We start from the raw sequence: 13545 nt of genomic DNA on the forward strand, positions 1-13545 counted from the left end.
AATAACTTTTATCATAAAATTTATAGAATTCTTATCTCATTATCGAAAAACTTTATATGTATAATACAATCGTATACGCGCACATTGTCCAGAACGATCGTATCAAACTTTGATTACAAATTTTTTGATCAATTAGAAGTCAATTTCTTCTTTGTAAAAATATTGAGACACTAATGATCTCAACATATACTAATCATTACGTTCGCGTTGTCCGCAGTTTCAAAAATGATTTAATCGCGTACAAAAGAAACACTTGTCAAGACCCTGAAAAGATACATTAAACTCGTAGGTATTTCATGCTACATAGAATACAGCAATGACAAAATCAGCCGTACCTTGTGCGATCTGGAACAAAACATTAGTGGGCGGCGGCGATTCACCAACCGCGCGCCATATGGCGGAAGATTTCCGTGCAGGAAACTCGCTAGGGTCCGCGAAATTAGCCGCAGATACTCGGAATTTCGCTTGCATAAGCGACGTCGCAAAAACTCAGGATTCGCGAGAAGGATGGCTCGCGTGAGGTGGGGAAATTATAGCGACAGATTTGCAAGTGGATGGTATACAAGCATACCAGGGGCGGATGTTGATTTTTCTGAAGCTTGGGGCTACCAATCTTTGGGAAGTCCATAGCAGAAGCATTACTAAGCAAATATATGCTGATGCAAATGAATCTTTCGCTCTTTTTTGGGCAATATATAATTTGAAAAACCGACTCATATTTCTAAAAATTTTAAGAGAAATTTAGTAATCAAAGACAAAACAGTTTTCAAGATTTAAAAATAGTAATTTTCTGGAGTAATCAGTAGAAACTATCTAATTAAATAAAGGAATATAAAAGAAAATACATCTTCTTATTTTACACAATTGCTAAACAGTTCTTTGTACGAAATAATTTGCGAAATATTCTTTTGTTAATTTCGCCCTAAAAGTTTTGCTTCAAGTTTTGCCCTTAGAAGCTTAATTTTCTGCTTAAATTTCAACAGTTTTCACATAAATCCGTCCCTGTAACTATGCCGCTGTAACTACGGAATATGACACGAGAGAAAGGGATACGAAACAGCAAAGAGGGAGGTGGAGAGGGGCGGTGTAGTGAGAAAAGAGAGGAGAAGCGGGTAGTAAGGCTCTTGCAAAACATACGCGGCTGAATCTGACACATCCTCTGGCAGTCTGTTGGGTTTTCCAGAATGGCGAGGGGGCGTACAAATCTAGACGGTTACTTACTGACACATACAGCATTTTGCTATCGTACCAAACTTTCTCTCGCTTGCACTCGCGCCCGCAAGCATAACCTCCTCGCCAACTCTCTTCCTCCGGCTCACTACCTCTCATCTCCACCCTCTCGACAGTATTGTATTGTATTAAAGCCGCGGCTCGTGTTGCGGCTTGACAAAAGCAGGCGCACGACCTATCCCGGCGCGCACCCCCGGGGTCTCCTCTTCCATCGTTCTTCCCTCCCTCCAACCCTCCTCTCTCGTAATCCTCCCGCCGCCCGCTGCACGCGCAGCACCCCCGTAGTGCTGCGGAGTCCAGAACACGCTGTATTATTCAGTAGAGTAATTTAAACCGCAAATGACAGATATCCTAAATGTCCTTCTGGCCCGTTCGATCGACCATTCGAATCCAGCCAGGCTTGGCTCCTGTCATCTTGTCATGCGCGACAGCCGCAACAGGCGGATTAACGCTCGCACGAGGCTCGCGGAAAATACGCATGGTATAAATACAAACGATCCGAACGAGTTTGTGATCATCATGAGACCAGTCGAATTTGATTACCGACATGCAGCTAATTCTCGATATATTAATATCGTTGATACTTAACGATCTCGTAACATCATTTTAAGCATATTATCATATTATAAGTAATATAAATCCCATGTATATGCTTTAATATGCCTGTATCTGTGCACGAAACATTTATGTAAAATTACATTTTTAAATAAAATAAAATGTAAAACCATATTTTACGTCATGACAGGAATACAGACAATATGATGAATTGCACGTACGTTCTTCTTTCGGGAATAAGAGGAAAAATTAGAGAAAGAGGATTTTAGAAAGAGAATTAAAAATTAAAATAAAAAATTATATTAATTACAGGTAACTTTTAAATACTCTGACATGAAAAGTATCCACTATTCTGCCTGGTGGTTTGAATTTAGTTCTAAGTCATCACCTTCCTCATCACCACCACATTCCTGTCCTGTCTTCAAGTTTCAAGATGAACCTCAACCGCGACTCCATCAAAAGTGCTTTCAACCCTTATCAGATGCATCTGACTCTGACACACGATTCGAATTTGCCGCCTACTTGCGGTGTCAACGATCCTCTTTAAAGTTATGTAGCTTCATTATATTCACGCAAAATTACTTCAAGAAATATGCAAAATAATAATAGTCTCAAACACATAAAAGCAGTAAAGCATAATAAAACACTAATATTTATTATTAACCACAAAACACGTCATAAAAATGAATGGGTAATTATTTAGATTTTAGAAAAACTTATACAGCACGAATATCCTTAATCTTAACATATGTTATAGAGAATTAACTTCTGAATAAAACGCGCTTTCAAGTAAGCCGAGTAGGCGGTCTCTTCTAGTTTCTGAGATATTGCAAGTTAATTAAAATAATTTCAAAAAGCATCTCCTGAAAATTATTCTTGACAAATTTTGCGTGAAAAAAGCATAGCCCACCCTGAAAGGCAACTTTTCGCGACTTTTCGTAGACAACATTCATGATGCGCCATTCTTAGCTTTTGCATCAAGGCAACATGCACGACGGCTTGAATTAACGAGAAGCTTTTCGTATCTCGGCGTTATTACAGCTCTAAGTAATGCGCTGTGCTTAAACTCGCGTATTTACGACTGCCGTGCAAAAACCTTTTGTCTTCGGACTGAAATATTTCTCTTCGTTGATCAATAGTGCAACATCAGAAATTTTTAATTTACATCATCCTACAACCACAGAAGCGTAAGCAATCACGTATGATTTTATTTGACCTATAAAACTGAGATGTAAAAGAAAACATGAGAATTTTTTTATCGTGTTTTTGAATTTATAAAAATCCGTCATGACTAAAGCTTTACAAACGAATAAACAACTTGTTTTTAAGAAACATTTTACATATTATTGTTTTGTTATTTATAACTACGTTGACATCCAATATTGCTAAACACTTGGTCTCGCCTAAAAATTTAATTCTTAAACTCGTGTAAATTATAATTTTTTAATTTCTTCTATAAATTAGTATATTTGATATACCGTACGAAATATATCTCTTTCTCTTTTCACAGCGAGATTACAGATACAAAAGATTATAGATTGTATAGATTATACAATAAAAAAAAAGAATAAATTAAATATAATCCATTCAAAGTAAATAAGCTTTTTTTAGAAAGAAATTTCCCTTCAAGATGAAGATGAGACACCGATATTTCTTCGTTTCCACCAACAGTATTATCTTTTACGCTCAACTTAGGACCTCTTCTCCTTGTAACGAGAAGAGGAAGAGCGAGTCATATGTCGAAGGTAATGGTGCGTCAGTGAGTGATTTGTCTCCGCCCAGCTATTTTTCCGCGCGTTTATATTTTTTCATCTACTACGCTCTTTCTGTCTCGTATGTATTATTTGAATATTTTATGTCTTAAAAAAAAGATTTACCACAATATTAATGTTATGCATGTCGTAATTGTGTGTGTCAATCTTGTAGAGACACCAAAATAACTACACTGAGAAAAAAATGTTCTGGATTTTAGTAAATATTAGTTTCCATACAACTGTGACTCTATTTACTAAAATAAAGAAAAATTTCCTTTTTATTAGTATATGTGTATTCATTAGGGAAAAAATATACTAATAAAAATTTTTTTTATTTTAATAAATGAAGTCACAGTTGTATGCAAACTAATATTTACTAAAATCCAAAACATTTTTTTCTCAGTGTATATTAAACATTATTGGATCCAAAGCTAATAATCATACAGAAATACAATAAGAAATTAAATTTATACGGAGTAATTGAACTTATGTTCCAATTAAATAAAATTCTTCCGTTTTGTAGTTATGTAATCATGTAAGTTCTATTATTGTGTCTGTAAATTCCATTATCGATTTGGCTATTTTAACGGATTACTTTGTTAAGATGATACGATATCATTTTCCTATAATCATATCTCAAATGGCTATCTCAAAGAGCCATCCGTTCTTTATCGACTTTGCCGACATGTCGCAACGAAATTTCTAATGCCGTTTAATGTTGACAATAAAATTATAACGATGTCCGATTAGCCCCACTCTCATTGAGAGATAACTATATGGATATATACCTCGAAATCTACCATTCCTATGAATACCGCCTTTGTATTCTGAACGAATATAAAAATAGGGTCCGCGCACACGAGGCCTGAATTATTTCTTCCGCAAAGCTGAGTGAGAAGCACCCGACCAATGGACATCCCGTTCACTTATTTACCGTGGCCCCAAGCAAACTGATCGTGGAACATGTATTGAATTTTTCATACGGACCGCCTCGTCTTTTTTCCGTCGCTCGGGTTCTTTTTAAAAATTCCTGCAAGAGACCGGTAGCCTCGATTCTTTCCTGAAAGATTGAACGGCCGTTTCGCATCCACGAACGAAAGTGTTCTGTGCCCAAAATGCGCGTCGTGACACTCGTATTGCTATCAATTTCACTATTCTGTACTTTCCAACACAGCCGCGGATACAACATCCTGGGTATTTGTCCGAGCGCAAGTTACAGCCACCAGCAATCTTTTCAAGCATTGATGAAAACCTTGGCATCTCGTGGTCATAAGGTTACCGTTTTATCAACAGTTCCCTTAAAGGTAAGTAAATTTTTTCCTTATATTTTTTCGCTCTAATCCTTTGCCTAATTACGACTAACACGCGTCGTTTATCTAAATATTATATCGGAATCTCTCAAATGAAAATTACCACGCGAAGATATTAGAAAGTTTTACGAAGAACGGGTATTTCGGATATAATATAAGAGCTAAAATTCCATATTTTATATAAAACAACTTTGCAATTTTAAATTTATTAAGTTACGTCATTTAAAATAACATATATGACTTAAAAAGATATTTTGGCATTCATTATGTTCAAAACTTGCCACTGCAAAATTAATTTGCTCACCCTTTTTACCCACCCGGTATTGTTACGATTAAACGCTTGCCTATATATCGTTGCTTGCGAGAATTACCACCAACAAAGCCGCCTTGTGCTTACTAAGGACTCAAGGCATTGCACTGTTCACAGTTATTTTCGTTTAGTCTAGATAAACTTTGCGACTTTAACTGCATTCACCGTATATTGTTTTAACCCGTTAACAGTCTCTGTTGTCAAATCAAAACCATATTACGACTAAATTCACGTATTTAATTTGTCAATATGAATCATTTATAGAGAAGTTATATAAACTGATAAATAGATATTTGACTCGATAATCCTTTTTCAAGCTTTTCTTTTCTTTTGTCATTTCACTTTCCCTAGTACTATTCGCTTTTTCTCTGATATCCTTCTCTCAGGTTCTCTTAGATCGTTCATCTAACCGGTCTAACGTCTCGATCCTTTCCATCTACTGTCTCGAGTAATCCTTCTCTCGCTTCCTCTCCTTTCTCTATCTCTCTTTCTCTCTTTCTAAACTCGAGTTCAAAGTTACGCAAACTTCGTTTAGCTTCAATTTACTTCTACTAACATTTCTCTTTGCTGAATGTGTCTTCTCACGGCTTGATAGTCCTGTTTCTTTCGTGGCAAAATTAGAGATTAAATTGTTCACGTAAACTGGATAAAACCTAACTAACGAAAACATAATTGCCTTGCACACAAACTACACTATCGCAGTACTTCATTGATTTTTCCTTTAAATTCGTAACAATTACTGATCCATCATTTAAATATCTTTTTTATATTGATTCGTTTTTTATAATATTTAAAAATTATTCTACTTTTATATTACATTTTTATTTTTATATAAAAAGATAATTATAAAAATATATTTCTAATATCTATACATATATATATTCTTAAAAAGTTTATTATATGTTCGTGATTGACATTATTTTCTAATTTTTCTTATCTTCCAGAATCCTCCACCAAATTATGAAAACGTTGACTTGTCATTCTCGTATGTAAGCAAGGATTGCACAGGATTAAGGTATACATTTATTATGTTTCGTGCAGATCAAGTGGGTTCCTTCATATCTGCAGCGCTGCCATCCAGTCATCCGACCAAAAAAAAGTGAAACTCTTAGTAACTGTTCTCTAACAGAAAAAAACTGACAAAAAAGTAACCTTCTGGGCATTAAAATAGTAATAAAAAATGACATTATTTATAAACATTGTTTATAAAATTTTTAGAGTAATTAAGACCAGTTAAGCAAAAACAAACATTTACTCTTATTTTCCCGAAACAATCTTTGAATAGCCAAACATGTAACAAATTCTTTTCATGGTTTAAAAATTAATAATAAGGAAAACACAGGGCTTTCCGAAAATCACGCGCGATTTCTTAAGAACGCGTTTATTTTCTTTAAAATCGCGTGTTGCGTGTTTTATTTAAAACGCCGTGCGATTTTTTAACTATGATAACTATTATAGTGACCCATTTTAGACGATAGTGATTTTTTAGTAATTTGTCAAAAAAAAGTGACAAAAAATGACTTAAGTGACTAAATGGCAGCGCTGATGATAGCTAGAAAATATAATAATCTTGAATTTTATCTTTGATAGACATATGGGAGCCTATGCGCTTCTTCATCAAAATTTGTGGGGAGCAAATTACATATGCAGACATCAATTATTTAGTCCTGCCATTAACGAACTTATAACGTAAGTTTAACATAATAATGACTAACTATAATCAGGAAATTTTAGTAAATAATCTTAAGTTTTGTGTTTTGACTTATAAATTTTGTAATTAAGCACAAAATAACCAAAAATCTATTTCCAAATATTAACTAAATCAAAATGTTAATGATCGCGGATTATACGAAACACTTCAACATAAATTAACAACGCGTTTTCGTCGGCCCATGTAAATACGGGGACGGAAATCAAACGACAACTTTAATAGTCCTATGATTTTAATAGTCTTACGAACAACACGCTGAAACAAATCCAGTTCAAATTTACTTGTTACAGGAGCAACAAGACATTCGACGCAATCATTATAGAGCAATTATGGTACCAATGTTATTACGCCCTCGTAAAGCATTACAACTTCCCCGTGCTGATTGGATTTTTGAGCGTGGGCAACTTGCCCTACGTAATGGATTCCGTTGGTGAGCATGTCGTGCACGTCGAACAACTCTCGCGATTTCGCCGGCCTAGCAATTTTATTGCTTGCAAAAGTCACCCAGTCCAGGTAACAAGTCGGGAATGCGAGCCTGGTCAGACAGTCGTCCCGCAATGTCTTTCTCTACCGGGTTCGCACTCACCTAGGTTGGCATCGGTAACGAACGTCGTTACTGCGCGCGGAAATTGACGTAAATTGTCGTTAAAGCAGAAAGTGCGAGCAATCGGAGTCCGGGTCTTCGTGGAAAAGGATAGATTACTCGGTAGTGCTTTAACTTGTACCGGGCTGACCCGAAGAGCGTCGGAGAAAAGGTGGCGAAAGGGACGACGCGCCAGCTCGCCGCCATTCGATTCCTTTACCTCGACGTAATTGAAGATACCCGAAAGTACTCTTCCGGATGAACGTAATAGACCGTGAAATGGATCGCCATGGCTGCTACTGAAATATTTCAATTAAAGCCGGGCGGAGTTTTGCGAAGGCGGACCGCGTATCGAAGTAGTAACGTTCCCCATTGATCTGACCCAATCACCGAGTTGAGTTTTCGAAGAAGTAAATGTACTGCACCGACTGTAACACATCGCGCTTCTTTCTCTTCACTCGCGAGAAAATTTACCGTGTAATAACGCGTCCGAACGAAAACAATAAAAGAAAAGTAGTTGTAAAACTTAAAAAGTGCATCGCATAGTAGAGTACTTCTATTATACTCCTATTTGCAACATATAACTCACAAGTATCGCCGAAAAACTCGAGGTTACGTTTAAAACTTTTACATTTCACGATTAAATATGTCGCATTTTGTAAACGATTAGTTTTCGAAACGCTTTTGTTTTATTCAAAAAATGTCATGATCGACAGGAAATCCAGATGACCCTAATTTTAATCCAGACATGTCGTATCCGTTCACGGACAGAATGACAATCAACGAGCGTATAGTGAATATCTTTTACACAACATACACAAGATTATATTATCGATACTGGCATCTACCAAAGGCTCAACGCATGGCTAACGAACTGACACCTGGTACATCCGTTTACGACATCGATAAAAATTTCAGTTTAGTGATTCTGGGCAACAATCACGTGTTCGGTTACCCAAAGCCACTACTGCCGCACGTAATCGAAGTTCACAGCTTGCATATTTCGGAAAATCCCGGTTCCTTGCCTGAGGTAAGCAATTACAACTGTGTTTAAAGAAGAAACAATTACAATGATGTGCACGTAAATAATTTTAACGTTGCACCAGAAAAAAAATCCTCCAATTATTTAATATCAAAAAAGTAATAAGATTGAAACAAGTAAATTATTAAATGCACAAAATTGTATAGGCACAGATTATATTGACAATTATCTTCTATGCCGTTACTTCAACTTGCTTCAAGCTTACTTTTAACCGTACATTTACGATTAAATCATACATTTAGTAAAAGACATTTATAGATCATAAAATGAAATTAAACAATTTATCGAGTTAAACGCATTTCTTCCACCTGAATATAGCATCTGAGAGTTGATGTTTTTACGTCGATTAAACCTTCGCTTCTCGTAGTTTTAAAGACGAAATTGTGTGTCGTACGAGAATGATTTCTCTCGGGGAAATACATACCATTCTCACAGGTGACCAATAATAGTCAGTTGGTAAAAGTTTACCAACGACTCAGCGTAGCGACGTTAAAGGTAAACATCATTGCTATTTACCGCGAACCGTTCTAAGTCTCCCAAGGGCCGACAAGGAAAATATTATTGAAAGAGTATTTCATTGAAGATCCTTTACATACAAAAAATAACTGTGGAATCACCTCTACATTGTGTTATATACATAATATTGTGTTATCCCATAAGTAATGCAGTTTTTTATGGCGGGTCAACAATTTTATTAAATTGGCGTCTTCACTGCTTAAATTTTACTCAGATACTAAAAAAAAAACATCGTACTTTACAGCAGTATATATGTCTCCCCACCTATCTGTCACAATTACGCAATATTGCAGCATTAATTCTGACTAAGTTGAAAATACCGCGTTATTTATAGGATGACCCAATATTACAATAGCTGTTTGCTGTTTGCGTTCTTCGGCGTCAATCTAAGAGTGCACTGTCGAAAATGTTCGTTTATAACGATTGTTTAATTTTAACATGACTGATTAAGTATATAATTGAGTTATAATAATCATTGAAAGTATTTCTCTTTTTTAACTTAAAACTAGACTAAAGTTTTATACACTGAATTTTAATTTAAAATTATAAATTTGAATAAACATTAGCTACACATTATTTGTTTATATTTTGAATCTATTAAGAGAGAAAGAGAGATGATTGAATTAATAAATTTATATAAAAATAATTACAAGAATTATAGCTCGATAGAAGATAAAAGTTAAACATTTTATAGCTGCCTTTTGATTCTACTAAAGTTAGTTTCCTTTAAGTTTGCTTAATTACTACTAAGACTACGAAGACAATGCGCAAAGATAACTGCAGTTACCACGTGATCCCGATGAACCCCACGTGAACAATATTGAGAACGGAACGTGACCGCGGCAATGTGATCGTCTTTATACACATACACCAGAATGTATCGAAATCCATGAACAGTTATAATTAATAGGACAAAGCCTTCGGCTACACACTGTGCATATGGAACCACCATCGCCATGTCTGCCATAAAAGCTAGCGCAGGTTTCGCAATTAACAAAGGAAGTTGCATTATCAGTAATATCAATCGCATTAATAGCACAATCGGTTCCATTTGCATCCTGTCGCAGCAGTTGCTAACGCAAATTTACAAACTTATTTTGAAAATACAAAAGTTATATGGCAAATAAACATATTTTATAAAACAACAATGCCTATATATGGCAAAATGACATTCAGTTATTATAAACGCGTGATTTCTTAGTAATAAATATAAATTATGCTCTCGATTGTGCTTCATGCGTTAGTTTCCATTAGTTATCTTGTTTTATATTTAAAAACCAATTATTCTACTAAAAAAATAGTTGTATTTATATCTGAATAAAAAATTGGTCGTGCAATTTTAAAAATACAAATTTTTAAAATACTGTTATTTCTATTCAAGTCTGCAAACGTTGTAAAATATTTTCAAATTTCTTTGCATGCATATATCACTTGTCGTTGGAGATACTATTTAAGCCAAAAAATATCGTATCTATCAGCATATGTGTCACACTTTTCAGTTCTCATTAGATACAATTTTCATTACTATTCTAGGACATTGGCGAATTCCTAGATAACGCTCAGGATGGTGCTATTTATTTCTCTCTCGGCTCAAATCTGCAAACTGACCAACTACCCGCTGGACCTTTGACCGCATTGTGCAACGCCCTAGGCTCGCTCAAGCAAAGAGTTCTATGGAAACATGACGGCAACACGGCTATTCATCCGCCCAACATCAAATTTGTGAAGTGGGTGCCTCAACAAGCGGTCCTCGGTAAGGCTGCCCAAGGCTAAATTGACCAACTCTTTACCTCGTACTCTTCGAAAGAAGCGGATCAACCGCCGCGAAATATGCACTTACAAAACGGTTTGATGAGAAGCATTCTATGCTGGAATTTCTTTGTGCTTGAAGATAGAAAATCGATAAAGTTATAAAAAGAATAGATCGTGTAAGAAAGAAAGAGAGAGAGAATTTACTTCACAATCTTATTTCAGTTTTATGTAGCTATGATCCTCATTGTATTTACAATACAATCCACAATGCTTGGTTTTAATCTTAATAACAGATGCTTTATCGAATTCAAAACTATTTTATCTTCAAGAAAAATGTTAAAGAATGTCAAAAGTTGTTGCAACATTTTGAATTTAGGGATAGTATTTAGTTAATAGAAACACATAACTACATAAAATGAAATAATGATGTAAATGGCGAATTATCTTATTAGCTGTCGGAGGCTATTTGTTATAGATTTAATTATTTAATTTTATTTAATTTAATCGTGCTTATAACTCAAAAATTTAATGCATTAAGATATTTTCTTAAAGATTAAAAAAACCGATTAATCTTATTATAAAATCTATTATTAAAATTAAGAAATTGTGAATTTTACACATTTTGCTTAATTTAACGAAAATCGTTATCGAGTCAATGCAGTAAATATTGTGAATCAATCTCAATTTCGTCGGTCGCAAGCAATGATTACTAAAGAAAGCAATTTTGCTAACTTACTTTATATAAGTATGTACTAAAACTTTCCCAGTTCGCGAACGAAATGTAAAATTCCAACTTAATTGTTCGATAATGATCTCATAAGAGCCTCATATATTGCCGAAGTACTCTAACTGCTTGTTCGCTATTACCATAAATGAGTTGAGAAACTTATACTTAGACCTTTAACGATTACATTCTTATTTTATTAACGTGTGCAATCGCACGGATTCGTTAAACGAAATTCAGCGCAAGAAAGAAACTTCAACCATGACGACGACGATAAGGACGTACCTACCATCGCACGTAGATATTCAACAAACTTGCAACTTTACCATTACTTTCATCTACAAGGAATGTTAATTTTTTCCGACTAATAGGCACAACATTCTTTAGACGTAGTGTTATTCATGGTTCCGGAATCTTTAAACGATTTAAACTTAATTACGTTGTTATATCGCGGGCATGCTATTTTCCGGCCATCATTTAACGTCAGAGACGAAACGATCGAGTATTCCTCTCGATTCCTTTATATCGAGAGACACGCGGCTGAATTCCAATCGAACAAAGTCCCGGCGATCGAAACGGTATCACTGCCGCACGTTTCGAAATGATCATCAAAGCTGTCTCCCGATCGAGATCGCGTTACTCGGATGTTTGAATTCGACCAACATTTGCCTCGCTCTCTCGCGTCACATCAAAGAGAAAAGCAACGTGGAATATAAGAAAGGCCGATGCACACACGTCGGTACCAGGTCCTTTCCCGCCTTTGGATGGCTTTTGAAACGCGTTATTTTTGCGAAAGTCGCTTAAGGGTAAGCATTGGGATAAAAAAAAAATTGCCAACACAATACTATCGCGACCAAGGAAAATACAGCCACGGACTAGTACACCGGGTACAGCGGAATGAAGTGAAACGATAACTCATGACGCATGCGGCGGTGAAATTCTCGCGGGAAATTCTGACAAACAACTCCTGTTGGCAGTAACGCAACTGGCTCGATGCAAATGCACAAGCGTGCACAAAGTTTTATGCACATTGATAGACAGGTAGCGGTTGCCTGCACGAAGAACGTATTAGTGTTGGGAATACGAATGGTGACTAGAAGAAACGACGCAATTATATCGGAACTTCGGGATTATCGATGTATCACGCCGCGACTCGTTATATATAATACCTTTCAATGCGCGTGTCTATGTTTGACATCTATCTACCCTCGATATTCGTATTACCCTCAACATTCATATTACACGTGACACCACAAAAATAACTTTGAACGCTCGTTACGTAAAACGTTTGATTTTTTGTGATATCGCGTGTAATATGAATTCGTAATTCAAAATTACAAATTTAACTTTAATAACAGACTCCTTCATTTAATTTTAAGCGAACGGTAAGATCTTATTATTGGCGAATATATACACAATTGCTCTTTAAGGAAATCCTTCATTTTAATAATAATTTTAATAATTTTAATAATTTCTGAAATAAAAAATTTTCAGAAAATCGTATAAATATATACTGAAAAAGACGTCCCTAATAACTGTTGCACAAATTCCCCGGATAAAATATGTTCTAATTGAGAAGTGTGTATCGCGTTACGTATAACCGAAAAAAAAATCTCATTCCCCGGCATTCCCGGTGTGCCGATAAAAAAATGCACATCGGCCAGAATTTCGTCGGAAAATTCCGCGCGCGTTGATATTCGAATGCGATCAATCGGCCGTAAAGTGCGACGCGAAAAAATAAATACGACAATGCAGACATTTTTATGAAATCTCGCGTCGCATCTCTTGGTCGCTCGTGATCAACGCTTAGAACTTCGCTTCCACCTCTCTCATTGCTCTTTCTCTCTTTTTTTTCGTCGCGTTCTTTCACCACTGTCCCCCACGCGCATCAAATCCCTCGGTAATTCTCAAGAGCAAATAATCCGCGAAGCATCATTTTGCGGTATTTTATGCACTTACGCCGCTTTTACATATGCAGCGCATCCCAAGGTGATGGCGTATATGATGCAGGGCGGATTGCAGTCGTTGCAAGAGGCGGTGCACTATGCCGTGCCGGTA

The 13545-nt window shown here is 35.9% G+C and overlaps 1 pseudogene; it reads left to right on the plus strand.

Moving 5' to 3' along the window:
• The first annotated feature begins 4405 nt into the window (after positions 1–4405).
• Positions 4406–13545, plus strand: part of LOC112452391 — a 10512-nt pseudogene continuing 1372 nt past the window's right edge.

The sequence above is a fragment of the Temnothorax curvispinosus genome, unplaced genomic scaffold (genome assembly GCF_003070985.1).
Source record: "Temnothorax curvispinosus isolate PA1 unplaced genomic scaffold, ASM307098v1 QBEX01003329.1, whole genome shotgun sequence".
NCBI classification, from domain to species: domain Eukaryota; kingdom Metazoa; phylum Arthropoda; class Insecta; order Hymenoptera; family Formicidae; genus Temnothorax; species Temnothorax curvispinosus.